This window comes from Periplaneta americana, chromosome 5 (assembly GCF_040183065.1).
Source record: "Periplaneta americana isolate PAMFEO1 chromosome 5, P.americana_PAMFEO1_priV1, whole genome shotgun sequence".
NCBI lineage: Eukaryota > Metazoa > Arthropoda > Insecta > Blattodea > Blattidae > Periplaneta > Periplaneta americana.
Genome location: NC_091121.1, coordinates 14,946,286 through 14,960,936, shown reverse-complemented (window position 1 = coordinate 14,960,936; position 14,651 = coordinate 14,946,286). Strand labels below are relative to the sequence as shown.

The following is a 14,651-nucleotide window of genomic DNA, read 5'->3' as shown; positions in this document are numbered from 1 at the left end:
TCGCTAATTCTCTTTCGATTGCATATCCGAGAATAATCGATACTTGCGGTTTTATAACGGTAGAAAGCTGACCTGTCATTGGCTGAACAGTTGTAACCTGAGTCGTCATTGGCTGAAAGATCTGACCTTTAATGAGTAGGTGTACTTTAATGATATGCATTAAAGGTCTGCTACCAGGTGTATAGTTACTACATTTCGGCATGGTCGAACATAAACAAATTAAAGCCACACAAAAACATACACAAGTTGCAGTCACACAAACTTTAGATGAGTAATTAAGTATCGTAATTAATTGTATCCTAACTAATTAACTAACATAAACAAGAAGCTTGCAATTTTAATCTAGAGTAAAAAAACGCAAATCAACACATCTGGCAATACCTAAAAAGTATTAAATAAGACAAAATTTTCCAATTTAATTTTGAATTATTAGAACACTTAAAGGCAAAACAGGAAAGTACATCTTATTGAAACTGTGTGAAGTGGTGGCTGATCCTACGAGGGAATGGAATGGAATACAATTTTCGGGAGAGGGCACTATGACCCAGCACTGCAACCTTTTACGATCTAATGCGTTAGCCCTCAAGCTGGGCGTATTCCCTAACCTACACCGACACAAGTGTCACTATAGATACGACAAATTCCACGTCTGACCGGGACTTGAACATGGACCGCATGCGTGAAAGGCTGAAGTCTGACCACCGACAAGCAAACATTTTTGTTTTTCTTCCACCATGCTGACAATGTCAAAACAAGTGCTTATACAAATTTTGGCCACTGGAGCGCAATTACCAGGGCCGTCCAGAAAGTAAGTTTCCTTCGGGCCGTTCACAGAAAGAAAACAATTTCATGAAAAGATTTATTGGAACAGATACAGCTCAATAGCTATTTTTCAACATGTTCCTCACCGAAATTAAGATTTTTTTCATACCGTGGGATCAACAGGGAGGTGCAGACGGCTGTCACACACTGGTTCCGATCCCAGGAGGCAGACTTCTACGACACAGGGATATAGAAGTTCATCCCACGGTATGACAAATGTCTTAATAGCGGTGGGGAATATGTTGAAAAAGGATCTAGGAATTCTCGTCACCGGAGTGTCGTCATTATACTTTCTTGTCACCATTACATTTTAGTCACCAGCGTTCTAGCCACTAATTACAGTTTAGTCACTGGCGTTCTCGTCACCGATTACATTTACTAATTTATTAATGTTTTATTGAACAAATTTAGGATTTTGATAGAAGGATTAGTAGGATCACAGAACGATATCGTGATTATAAAGAAGATGGTGATGTTCTTACGTACCTCAGAGCCATCGGACATAATTTGGGTGGTAATTATGAAACATAAAATCATGTAACATTTTATGCAGTGTGGAAATTTTGAAACATTATTCACATAACATTTTATACAGTGTACTTATGGATATTTTACTTGCCAAAATAAATTTTTATTTTTAAGAAAATATGTACCAGTGACCAAAATATCGGGTGAAACCCTCATCCGTCGTTACACTATTTCCTAGGGTTATTACAAAGTGAAGTTGGAAGGATTCACGAACATATCACTCTCCACCCCGTAAAAAGAAGAAATTGGAGGATTTAGACAGAAGGATTAGTAGGATCGGAGAACGATAGCCTGATTATAAAGAAGATAGTGATGTTCTTACGTACCTCAAAGCCATTGGACATAATTGGGTGGCAATCTTTAAATATAAAACATGTAACATTTTATGCAATGTGACAAATTTGAAATATTAATCATATAACATTTTATACAATGTACATATGGACATTTTACTTCTCAAAATAAATTACTATTTTTAACAAAATGTGTACTGGTGACCAAAATATCGGGTGATGAAAAAGTCTAAGTGACCAAAACACCGGGTGACAAAATTGCAGCGACTAGATGGTGACGTGAATTTCACTTCCCGTTGAAAAATAGCTCAATAATTTCTGCATCTGTTTCAATAAATCTTTCCATGAAATTGTATTTTCATTTTGTAAACGGTCCCACGGAAACTTACTTCTTGACGCCCTCGTAATTTCGCTTGAGAGACCAGAATTTGTATAAGCATTTGTTTTGACATTATGAACATGGTGAAAGAAAAAATACTTTTTTTATCTGCCGCCATGAGAATGATTGCTTGAGAGCCACCACAGGTCCCCTGATTCTTCCTGCGTTTCTATATTATGGACGTGAAACTTGGACACTAAAAATTCAGAGTAATTGTGTCGATGATACACCCTGGGGATTTTATGTATTGGACAGTGAAAGGTTTGAGGTAGAATTTGGCTGTGAAATGAAAGACAAGTTAACTATAGTTAGATTACGGGGGGTTTTAAGGAGTCTTAAAGGCCTCCTGCATGTCAACCTAAAAGGTTTAGGGCCTATTGTGCATCAGTTAACTATAGTAGAATGTAATTCATTAAAGGGCGGAATAAACGTATGGTTTGTTGCTCTGTCTTTTAATTTAGTTGATTCGTATTATATTTTCTCACGTTCTTCTTGAGGTCTAACCACATTTTTACTGTCTCGGCACATGTGCAATGCATTGGCTCGCACGTACTCGCGATTGAAGTGCTCGGTTGGGATTATCCGAGTTACGCCTCTTCGGCTCTCTTCCTGTTTCTACAAGCCCTACACATTTGGCTTGGGTCATTTTTGGCTTAATCCATTTCTTTTGAGCTCTTTTTTCATCCTATAATGTTTTATGTCTTTTCACTTGGACCTCAACTGTAAATATTTAGACATTCGATTTTAGTATTTTTTGGGGGATTCTTACATATTAACTAGGGTACGGATGTTGATGACCTAAAAATCTACTTAAAATGATCATTCAAATGCCCTTAAACTATTGGAAAAATGACATAAAATTAAAAGAAAATGACATTTAAATTTTATTCACAGTACTCGCACCACAACTTCTTAAAAATTAGTCACCTTGTTTCAATGACTGCCCTGCAAATTTCGGAGAAAGGAGGCAACTTCCTGGAATTTGGCTAAGATGAAGAACAAGAATATGCAACAAAATGAACGTTTTAAGGAAAAACTATAGATTTTAATGAGGGTTTACAATGTGTTTCAATCAGGGGTGGTCCATGTCAGTGCCTTCATTCTCCATCTCCTCCTTCCGCGCTTCACTTTTGTTACCAGATCTTCCAGATGAGGGAGTGTGAATGACAAAACAAATTGTGGGAGCAGCATGCATTCTTGCAATCTTTGTGTTTAAAGTACTGTCTACTACCGTAGACATCCCTTCCGAACCATATTGAGGACACAACGTCCTGTCCAGGACATGATGAAAGTTTCCCCTCCTTCCAAACATAGGAAATTCTAAAGACACCCTCGTAACGACAAAAGAACAGTAGCGATCAAAGTCCTCACTTAAACTAAGCTGCTGTCAAGCATTTTATATTGCTTCCGTTGTGTGAGGTGAAGCCTTCAGAGGAATGAGGGATGGACTTTAGAGTCTGTTCCAAATTATAAAACTCAAACTTCACTGTTATTCACTTATTCAGTAGGTAATTACTACTGACCTATTTGGTTAGAAAATGATTTAACAGACCTATCGGTAAAGAAGAAAGTAAAATGCATTCCAAAATGATCTGAAAGTTCTTCAAAGTATTAAAAATGATAAAAAAATGCCGAAAAAATATAAAAGTGACCTATTGGTTCAAAAACGTCAAAAAATGCAATATAAGAAATTAGTTTTTTACGTTGATATTAACAGAGGGAGGATTTCTACATGTAACTTTGCACTATCCATTTAGATCAGAGGCGTGCAAAAGTGGAGTTTTAACTCCAACCCCTGAAAGAGAAGAAAGAAATATACTACGTAATACTGATCTAGTATATACCGCTTCCAAGAGAAAAAGGTCATCAGAAAAATGTCCCCACTAACAAAATGTCCAACCAAGGAGAACCAAAACCAAATAGTCTTACACATAATAGGCTCAACATAATGAAAAGGACCACAACAAAAATGTCCCACGTAGCTGAAAGGTCCACAGGTCAAATAGTGTCACATTTACTATCCCACATAAAATTGGTCGAACCATTAAAAAGTCATTCAACTAAATGTCCCACACACTTAATTGCATCGCATGTAATAATGTTTTCAATAAGTTAAAAATCGTTTATCGTTGCCATAGCATTGAATGTGGAATGTCAAATTCAAATGTGTAATGTCAGAATGGCTCAAATTATCTGTAGTCAAAAAACAAACCAATGTTATTACACCACGATAATCTGTACCATTACCATCAAGGGAACCGAAAAGGTGACAGAAAATATTGAAGATGTTTTGATCGAAAGAAATGTAATATGAGATGTACGACTAATTCAGATTTGGCAAATCTTAGTCATAGAAGATGCTGCAGAAAGCAATTTGTATCCTCCAAAAGTCAGAGAGGGAGGTTCTCAATAACATATGAAGGACAGCAAGAAGTAACACACAGGACATTTAAAAACCTGACGTAATTTAATACTGACTTCTCCGAAAAAGGACATTTTATGAAAGTGATCCTTACAAAACGCAAGCCATTTTAGTATGTTGGACCTTGTAGGCCTGGAATATATAACTGTAGGACCTCTTGAACAATTAACATTTTTTTAACGTTAACATTACCAAACGTGGAGCCTTTTTATATATTGACTATTGTAGGAAAGGACCATATCTCTGATAATCGTTTGTACCTCCTTCCAACCCCTCCACGCAGCCATGATTAAAATTTCTATCGATTCAGTAAATATTATGTAATAATTTTACACGAATTTACATAAAATAGCTTCAATTCTAATAATTTCTAATATTTATTTCGACGTGTATACGCTTTCGTTAGAGGTACAATTGAACATAATTATCGTAACATGAAGTTAAAAAATTCTCCGCTAGATGCTGCACATGCTAAAGCGTACGCGTGCTGCCATCTGTCGATTGTTGTGTAACCTATTTGCAAGTTAATAAGCGACGAGAATTGTCTAATAGAGAACTAGAGTTACCTGTTTACAACTGAAAACTGTCAAGGAAGTTATGAAGTCACTGTGCGAGTAAATTATGTTAATCATTTATATTTTATATACAAAAGAAAACCGCAATCATATCAATAATAACAAAGATGAAACACAATAAAATATTAAACAATAAGAAACATATTGCTAATGCTCGATCCAGGGAAAATGTGCATAGCATTTTCTTGACAGTCACGTTCAATTTATAACAGTAGAAGAAAAAGATTGAGCGAAACCTGTTTTCTAGCGAACACTCTCTAATATTGACATTAATTTTTACTAAACTGTTTATTATTCCCGGATAAAATGACTTCCAGGCAAGGAATATTAACAAATTCTGATCAACAGTTTTGGAGAAATCGTTCATAGACAAGAAAAAAAAAATCAAAATCACTTTTCCGGTATCTAGAATGCTAAAAGCTTACTAGCTGAAATTTTTATATTTCCTATAATGAGGAAATAAAATATAGCTCATTAAGCTAACAGAGAGAGAATTCCCCAACCTATTTACCGGATGTGACTTCTTGCTGTTTTCCAAATTTATGAAATGGTTTCGAGGAATCGATTCTACTTTGCAACTCAAGCTTTCAGGTATAACTCCCTGTAAAGTTGATTTGAATAATTTCGAGGGAAAAATTGTTCCGGGGCCGGGTATCGAACTCGGGACCTTTGGTTAAACGTACCAACGCTCTACCAACTGAGTTACCCGGGAACTCTACCAGACACCGGTCCAACTTTTCCCTCTATATCCACAGACCTCAAACTGGGGTGACAACCGTCAAGCAACCAACATTGAGTGCGCACTAACTCTGTGTGTCTTAAATTGTGGTTTTCTGTTAACGAACAGAGTTAGTGTGCACTCAATGTTGGTTGCTTGACGGTTGTCAGCCCACTTTGAGGTCTGTGGACATAGAGGGAAAAGTTGGACCGGTGTCTGGTAGAGTTCCTGGGTAGCTCAGTTGGTAGAGCGTTGGTACGTTTAACCAAAGGTCTCGGGTTCGATACCCGGCCCCGGAACAATTTTTCCCTCGAAATTATTCGATTCTACTTTGATTCAACTTAAAATAATCAAATTATGTGTACCATTAACGCCACTCGTACTCGAAAAATGGGCATACCGCTGCAATAAGTGTATATTTTCTGAGGGACAGTGTATTCAAGATCATTTATAAGCATACTTTCAATTTCACACTTCCGCCGTACCTTCGTGTCGTGAGTTATAACACTTCTCGTATACACCTCGAGACTAAGCAATCCATAGCGGGGTCATCATCGGCGCCAGGTAAGAACGCCTGGTTCCATCACGTACTGTAGATGTGTAAGTTGTTTTCGTTCTTCGTTGTGGGCGGTTGCGGTTTCGAGACCCAGGTGCTGCATCAACTGTGAGGCCGTTAAACCTGACCGGCGGTTCGTACATTGTGATGCAAGAATGTTGTCCTTTCAAAGTACAGGGTCCATTCAGACTCGATAAAGTTCAGTAGTATGATTGTACATTTCTCAATCCAGAGACCCGGGTTTAACTCCATTCAATCCAATATAAAAGTGTAGAAGACCGGTGACTGAGAAAAAAGAGCAGACAGAGACAGAAAATCTGCAGAGGAAATAGAGAGAGAGAGAGAGCGAGAGAGAGAGAAAAAGATTCAGTGAGACAGACACAGAGAAAGGAAGACACAGAAAGGAAGCGTCAGTGGCTCAAATGCTGATCTTCAGTCCAGACGGCCCAGGTTCGAACGCCGGCCAGTCGTGATGGAATTTGTAGTGGAAAACGCAAATGTTACAGAGGGGTTTTCTCAGGGTACTCCTGTTTCCCTCTATCATTCCACCAACATTCTCCACTTTATCTACATCTCCACTCTTTCACAAATATCTCTCCTTCTTTTCCATATTTCAAACTTGCGACAGATGCAGAGTCGGCTGAGGGTCGCCATCGAACCGTGATGAGTGGTCATTAGTTGCTGGTGGTAGTGCTATGCACCGTGGGCTCTCCTCTGGGCTCATGGTACCTCGTGGGACCGGAGTTGAGGGACCGCGGTGATGACTACGTGGAAAGCTAAACGGATTCTGCACGCTGAGGGGATTCGGAGGCGGCCCGTAGGGGATTCTGTAATGCGGAAGGGCCTTAGGGCATCCTCATCACTCCATCCCGGCTAGCATAATGGACCAGAAACGACAGAAACAGATACACAGAAAGAAAAACAGATAACAGTAGAAATAGATATATACCATACTGAGTTAAATATAGACAAGCGCAAAAACTGACACATAGAGGAAACGCTAGAAACAAACAGACTGAAAAAGAAATGTAAATAGTCAGATTGAGACAGAGACAGGAATAGAAAGTGATAGAGACAACAATAGAAACAGACTGAAAATGAAACAGAAATAGACTGAGACAGAAACAGACAAATGTAGACAGGCAGAAACTGATAGAGACAACAATAGAAACAGACTGAAAAAAGAAACAGAAATAGATTGAGACAGAAACAGACAAATATAGACAGGCAGAAACTGATAGAGACAACAATAGAAACAGACTGAAAATGAAACAGAAATAGACTGAGACAGAAACAGACAAATAGAGACAGACAGAAACTGACAGAGACAACTACAGAAACAGACTGAAAAACGAAACAGAAATAGATTGAGACAGAAACAATAAATATAGAAAGGCAGAAACTGATAGAGACAACAATAGAAACAGACTGAAAATGAAACAGAAATAGACTACTGAGACAGAAACAGACAAATAGAGACAGACAGAAACTGACAGAGACAACTATAGAAACAGACTGAAAAACGAACAGAAATAGATTGAGACAGAGACAGAAACAGACAAATAGAGACAGACAGAAACTGACAGAGACAACAATAGAAACAGACTGAAAAAAGAAACAGAAATAGATTGAGACAGACACAGAAACAGATATATAGAGACAAACAGAAACTGATACAGACAACAATAGAAACAGACTGAAAAAAGAAATAGAAACAGATTGAAACAGAGACAGAAACAGATAAATAGAGACAGACAGAAACTGTTAGACACAACAATAGAAATAGATTGAGACAGAGACAGAAACATATACAGAAGCAGACAGAAATTAATAAGAGATGGGTAATAATAGAAATATGTAGTTGAAAAGCAGCAGTAATAGTCAGATTTTTGAGACAGAGATAAAAACTGATAGATAGAGGCAACAATAGAAACTGGTAGATTTAAAAAAAAACAGAAATAGATTGAGACATAGACAGAAATAGATATAAGTATAGAAGCAGACAGAAATTAATAAGAGATAGGTAATAAGAGAAATATGTAGCTGAAACAGTCAGATTGAGACAGATATAGAAATTTATGGATAGAGGCACTAACAGAAACTGGTAGATTAAAAAAAAACAGAAATAGTCTGATTCAGACATAGACAGAAACAGACAGATAGAGAAGGGGCAGAAACTGATAGATAGAGATAATAAAAATAGTCTACAAATAGACTTTAAACAGCAGAAATAGATAGAGACAGTGACAGAAACAGCCAGATTGAAAGAGAATCAGAAATGATCAGATAAGAATAGGAACAGAAACAGAGTCAGACCAGAAACAATCAGAAATAAATGCAGTCTTTATGAGAAATTAATCGTAACTTCTCCTCAGCTTGAAGCCAGGAACACTATCACAACTATACAGAGACAGAACATTGATTTATAAAGGAAGGAAAGCACGAGGACAAGTCCTGAGCAGTAAATCTGATAGTTTATTGCCCTTTGCTGAGGTGCGAATGAAGCAGCAGTCCTTGCAAGCAGAGGTCACGGGATCCACTAGAAGACCCACTGAGGCAAGGACAGGCCTTCGGCGAACATAGGAATCTGGTCGGCCGAGAACAGTTTCCTTCCTGACTAAACAGAACACATACTTCTCTCATTATAACACACATTCACGGCGCGACTTAATATGCGGAAATTTGCTAGCTATTGACAAAGCACGGTGCCTTTATTATCTTATGGCTCGTGAAAGGAGAGTGCAACAGACCTCATGCTGAGAGGGGCAGCTGTTAAAGGGAGTTGTAAGTGAATGCTTGGAAATAAATCATTACAAATTTGTTAATATTGTATTTAAACTGAAAATGCACAAAAAAAAAAAAGAAATAATTCTGTGGCCAGGAGGAAAAAGGTCTTAAGTCAATTTTTTGTGAAAATGAGATTTTTATATATTCTGAAAGCGGAAACAATTCTCTACTATCTGGTAAAACGGTTAAAGTCAAATAAGATTCCTGACTGGATTTATAGAGCGTTATCAAATGTCCTAAGTACTTTTGGAATCGACCACACACAATAAAGGACTTAAGTATATTTAATACTTTATTCCTTACAAACCATCACATGTTTACTTTCCATGCTTCCCTATTAAAAAGGTCTAACTTGTATTTTAGCCATTTTATCACATACCGATGCCCTTTCCTTTTAAAACTTTAAGCACGAGGTAACTCATTTATGTGGATATGAAAAAGGTCTTATGTTTAAATAGTCTCTTCTACTCAGTTTGGGTTCTAATATTAAAAGGGCTTAAGTGCGGCTATTTTTGGAAATAATCAAGAAAATTGTTAAATGAACAACATTACCTATTTTAGAAGAAATATAAACAAATAATATCCAGAAAAAAACTCTTAATTAAAAAAACTCTATACTTGACACCAATTTCAATCTTTCTACTGCTCTCCTGAAAAGTATAAAATTTTTACTTAAGACCTTTTTCCTCCCGGTCACAGAATTGGATGTAAAATTTACAGCGTATAATGGATCTTTTAGGAATAATTAAAAGTGTTAGACATAATTACTAGGTTTATAGGCTTTTCCTCCTTCGCTATTACCTACTACACGAAAAAATTGACAGGGAATTTAAGGAAATTTCAACCATTGTGTGAAACGTCTATACTCGGATTAAAGCAATAAAATACAATATTTATCCTTCGAAGAAGTGAAAAAATTCAAATATCTTGGAGCAACAGTAACAAATATAAATGACACTCGGGAGGAAATTGAACGCAGAATAAATATTGGAATTGCGTGTTATTATTTGGTTGAGAAGGTTCTGTCATCTATTTACTAAAGATATTATTATTATTTTGGTCCAACACAATAATATCTGTTATAGGCCACAAAAAGAGAAATAACACTGTAGGAGAGTTCGATCCGGTGCTGTGGATTGAATTCGGCGTAGCTCAGTGGTCAGAGCGCTTGGTACGTAGAACCAAGGACCCGGGTTCGATCCACTAAGCCACACCGGATACCCATGACGCAGAATATCTGCATTGAAATATCATATGTACTTCGGTACATTAAAATAATATATATGACATGCGTAAATCACTTCGTGATTTAAGACGGCGCTTATTCCGTCGGATCCCGGCCAACTAGTCACTCATAACGAGTGCACCTCAGCACATGTGTGGACTTCAATCCTACGTTCATAGACATCTATGACGTAGTGCAGAGGGCGGCCACTAGAGGGAACCCAAGAATTGGAACTTAAACTAAGACGATTCTGTCCGGCGCCGGGGTGGGTATCCGGTGTGGCTTAGTGGATAAAGCATCAGCACGTAGAGCTGAGAACCCGGGTTCAAATCCCTGCGCCGGAGAGAGTTTTTCTCCGTTCCATTACTCTTTCATCGTATGATGACGCAGAATATCTGCATGGAAATATCGTATATACTTCGGTACATTAAAATAATATATATAAAGTTCTTAGGAAAATATTTGGGGGTAAGAGGGATGAAGTTACAGGAGAATGGAGAAAGTTAAACAACGCAGAACTGCACGTATTGTGTTCTTCACCTGAAATAATTAGAAACATTAAATCCAGACGTTTGAGATGGGCATGGCATGTAGCACGTATGGGCGAATCCAGAAATGCATATAGAGTGTTAGTTGGGAGACCGGAGGGAAAAAACCTTTGGGGAGGCCGAGACGTAGATGGGAGGATAATATTAAAATGAATTTGAGGGAGGTGGGATATGATGATAGAGACTGGATTGATCTTGCTCTGGATAGAGACCTATGGTGGGCTTATATGAGGACAGCAATGAACCTCCGGGTTCCTTAAAAGCTTTTATAAGTATAATAATGTATATTAACACTATCTTGTAGCTATAAAGTCATAATATCCTTACCGGTCTCAGTATACGAAACGGCTAAGACAAACTGCTCCAAAGTTGCATGGAATCCGGGGCCATGACTTCGGATCCAGCTAGCATACGGATGTCTCCCTTGAGTTGTTCATTGGTGGAGACTGGTGTCGTGATGAACCCAAGTCATAGGAGTCCCACCGTGTTTCAATTTCCTGAAACGAAAAAAAAGGCCGAATATTTATTAAATCAAAACGGCGAACGAAATGATCATCCCAAGATTGTGTCCCGGAAATCTTAACATGGGCCTGCGTTATTTGGATGTCCTTGGAGTACAAGGTATGTGTACTAGGTTTGGTATAGGATGCCGCTCCTTGGACTCCCTTGTGTGCTCTCCACTTTCACTGCCGTACTTCGTAATGGCTTCAGTGAAAGGCGGTCCGGCCGGTCAGGAGGTTCACGGCCCACTGGTTCCACCCATCGGCTCCTCCTTTCCTAATTGCATCGCATCCGAGAAGCCAGAGCGAGGTCGGGTATGCACCACGCAAAGCGGGCGGAGTGTGTGAGGGGTGTTGCATCTTCACTCCTTATTAGAAGGCGATCCTCGCAGTTTACTAGAAGTTCACATCAGTTACCGCTAGTCAGCAAGTCATACCTTTATTTTTCTTACAAGTAACAACTGTAATATGTATGACCTTCGACACAGTACGTAACATATCATACAAGAGATAGAGTAAGATTAATACATAGACATAAACGGACAAGAAAAGAGATGATTAGACCGCGGAACTTTATGCACTAAAAAACCTGAAAATATGCATGCAACTATGCAGTAAAAACTATTTAAACATGCATTAAAAATTTAAATATATGCAGTAAAAATACACTTTAGAGCCATATTTGGTTTAACCCTTGAACCCTGTTTTCTCCAGAATTACGTAAACCCTATTTGAGGTCATAAACTCCATCATGCATGCAAATAATGGAAGAAATATAAAAATGCATCATTTCTTGTTATTTTTGTTATATTCTTTAGTCTTTTATTTATTTATTTATTTATTTATTTATTTATTTATTTATTTATTTATTTATTTATTTATTTATGGGTTATAAAAAAGGGTTCAGAAGAGCATATCTATAAGTTGAAAGTTCTAGAATAAAAATTGTGCCTGCTAATTATCTTTATATTAACATTGGGGTCAGAAAAGACCCCAAACAGGGTACAAGGGTTAATAAAACGATATAAATAAAAATAATTTGAAGTATCTACAATTTTTATTAAAACTTTTTCTTTATGAATGTATTAATTATTCATTTTACATACCGGTACATATTAAAATTGGTACATTTTTAACTTTCTAACTTTCCAACTTTTTTTTTTAATTCCTTTACTTGTCACATAATTATTATCGCAGTAAACAACCAAAGATTTTCCAGGTACTCTACTGTGAAACTTCTCCTATCTGTCGGAATTAATTAATTATGTTACAATTCATTGTCGCAGGTGTCTAAATACATCCATTTTTGGTTCTACGAAATCAGAGTAAAAGTCTGGATAATATCTAGATGGCGCGTATGTTCGCCCTATCGTCCTGGCTTCTAAAACATTACACTTACACGAATAGTAGGCTATGTACGTAGAGCAAGCCTTATGTTAAAGTCGAAAACAATTCGGCTTATACACTGGGGACAAGTATCCATTGTCGCCGCAGCAATTTCATGTCCTCAACAATAATAATTGTCAATAAACAACTTTCTACATTCTCCTGTAACTCCACCCCTCTTAACCCAAATATCTTCGTAAGCACCTTAATCTCAAACACCCTTAACCTATGTTCCTCTATCAACGTGAGAGTCCAAGTTTCACAACCATACAGAACAACCGGTAATATAACTCTTTTATAAATTCCAACTTTCACTTTTTTGAGAGAAGACTGGATGACAAAAGTTTCTCAACCGAATAACAACAGGCATTTCCCATATTTATTCTGCGTTTAATTTCCTCCCGAGTGTCATTTATATTTGTTTCTGTTGCTCCAAGATATTTTAATTTTTCCACCTCTTCGAAGCATAAACTTCCAATTTGTATATTTCCATTTCGTACTATGGTCTGGTCACGAGACATAATCATATACTTAGTCTTTTCAGGATTTACTTCCAAACCTATTGCTTTACTTGCTTCAAGTAAAATTCCCGTGTTTTACTAATAGTTAGTGGATTTACTTCTAACATATTCACGTCACCGGCATAGACAAGCAGTTGATGTAACCCGTTTAATTCCAAACCCTTTTTGTTATCCTGGACTTTCCTAATGGCATATTCTAGAGCAGTGATGTCAAAGCAAGCGCATTTTTCTGACCTAGACGTCGTGCGCGGGCATCAAGCGCTAGGTATGCTAGGAGGAATAAGCAGCCTGTTGGATTAAGAAAACAGTGATGCACAAACTTCAAACGGAGCGTGGAATTTTATGTCGTTATTTTTATATGGCTTCTTTCTGTTTGTTATTTTCTATATTGTCTGTAAAACAAAAGTACTAACACCTATTTCTTAGCCTAATATTGTAGTTGTGTTTTAAACGTTAATAACATAATAAAGAGTAAAGAAGGAATATTCACACAAATTCCATAATAACTACAACTTTACTGTATTAAGTGAATTAAACACGTCATTCATAAAGAAAGAAAGTGTTATCCCAAAGAAAGACACTGAATATGACATGATAAGTTGAAATTGATATTGATGGTAGCTTTAGCCTTATAAAAGTAATCAAAACAATATTATAGTACAAAGCAAAGTTGCTTAGGTAATGTTTTAAATGTAACTAATATTACATAATAAAGCTCTTATCGCATTATGTTTTAGGTGATATTGGTGCGCAACTTTCTGTTATTAAAATATTAAATTATCTCGAAATCTGCTGAAGCTATAGAGCTGATGTTTTACCAACATATATGCACATCTCTTTTGTTTGTAATGTAACAGTATTTGCTTTGTTAATTCATTTCCTTACAAACATTTTCCATGCGAATATTTTCAAACATTTTAATACACTATCTTCAGTAATACGTATTTACGATATATTAGATTTACGAAAACATTGTTTTAGTACCTGTAAGGCTACTAAACAAACATATCTGAAAATTTCACTTTTCTGTAAAAAAAGTTGAGAAAATATTCCTTTTGAATAAAAAAGGAAACTTGTGAAAAATGAACATGAAAATTAAAACTTACGAGGCGTGTTCTTAAAGTAAGTTCCAAAAGGGTGTAGTAAGTAAACGGGAAGATATTTACAAACCATTTTTGTTCCATTGTATTCCCCACACTTCAATTATTTATTAACATAATCTCCACCATTATTGAGGCATTTATCGAGTCTTTCTATCCCCTCATTGTAGAATTCGCCCGCCTGCGATGTGAACCACTCCCGCACTGCTGTTTTCACTTCATCGTCGCCATCAAAACGTTGACCACCGAGGAACTTCTTGAGGTGCAGGAAGAGATGAAAGTCACTCGGAA

At 37.0% G+C, this 14,651-nt stretch overlaps 1 long non-coding RNA gene across 1 annotated transcript in view; it reads right to left on the bottom strand.

Annotated features, from left to right (window-relative positions):
- Positions 1-14,651, bottom strand: part of LOC138700468 (uncharacterized) — a 116,420-nt gene that overhangs the window by 17,100 nt on the left and 84,669 nt on the right. The window contains exon 2 of the long non-coding RNA XR_011332352.1: positions 11,181-11,350. This is a non-coding gene — a long non-coding RNA (uncharacterized lncRNA). The remainder of the gene's footprint in view (positions 1-11,180; positions 11,351-14,651) is intronic.